The sequence below is a fragment of the Trichechus manatus genome, unplaced genomic scaffold (assembly GCF_000243295.1).
Source record: "Trichechus manatus latirostris isolate Lorelei unplaced genomic scaffold, TriManLat1.0 scaffold00094, whole genome shotgun sequence".
Classification (NCBI taxonomy): Eukaryota; Metazoa; Chordata; class Mammalia; order Sirenia; family Trichechidae; genus Trichechus; species Trichechus manatus.
Window position 1 is genome coordinate 1,684,939 of NW_004444030.1, and position 1,160 is coordinate 1,686,098.

Consider the following 1,160-nt stretch of genomic DNA (forward strand, 5'->3'; position numbering starts at 1 on the left):
GAAACGAACTTTTCCTTGAACCAAAACTGGCAGGGCACTTTTATCACGTGGGCTTTCATATAAGAGTCACCTACAGTTTACACGGAACAACTCTGAAACATCAATATAGCCCTTTATAAAGTCTGAGGAAATAATAACTGAGCGAAGGCAAAGTAAAACTTAAGGGCCGCTGAAGTTAAGTATTTGGTTCACCACTGATGTCTCACAGCAATAGAAACCTCAGTTTTTCTCCCTAGAGCTTGGGCCAAGGATTGGCAATCGAAAAACAGCACCTGGGTAACTTTATTGCTACAATAAAGGGTCAGCATAAGTACAGCTACTCGCCGGCAGCCTCAGATTGAGAGTCTTAACCGCACTGCCACCGAGTCATTCCGACTCATAGCGATCCTATAGGACAGGATAGAATTGCCCTATAGGATTTCCAAGGCTGTAAATCTTTACAGAAGCAGACTGCCATGTCTTTCTCCCGCGCAGCTGGTGGGTTGGAATCACCGACCTTTCAGTTAGCAGCCAAGCACTTCAACCACTGCGCCACGGAGGGTTCCAGGGTGGGCGGATGCCGCGGATTGGAAGTGCTGGGGCGGGAGCAGCGTCTTTGGCTGAAGGGGCTCGGGGCCAATTTAGGGCCACCGCGTCACACAACTCCAGAGAACACTATACACATCACAGTCTTTGAGGATGGCAGCCTCCTCCTAGTTGCGGAAAACTCTCCTGCCCCGAACACGAAGGCGCGGCAGACGCAACTGAGGCCAAAAATCCCCTTCTCTGTGGGTCATAGGAGGTAACCTCGGTCCCCGGGAATAAAGCGCTACCATCCCAAACCTTCCCTTCGACCCCGGAGCTCACCCATCTGCAACTGCAGTCTCCGAAGTCTCCACCCCAAGTCTCCCTGCCTCCAGATGACTGACTGCTATTGGCTTGCACCACTGTCCCGTTCGCTCTTCCCGAAGCGTGAGTGGCGTAACTGTCTGGCTCTTGGCTTTCGCCCCTCCCTTCGTTCACCTCTGAAGCTCCGCCCCCACGGACGTCACACGTTGTCGCAGAGCGCAGAGGTGGGTCTCTGGGTCCCCCGCCCTCATCTACTCTTCTCCGATAGGAGGCGGCCGGGTAGAGTGCAGACGAGTGAGGATTCTTGGTAGACAACGTGCCCAGAGGCGTAG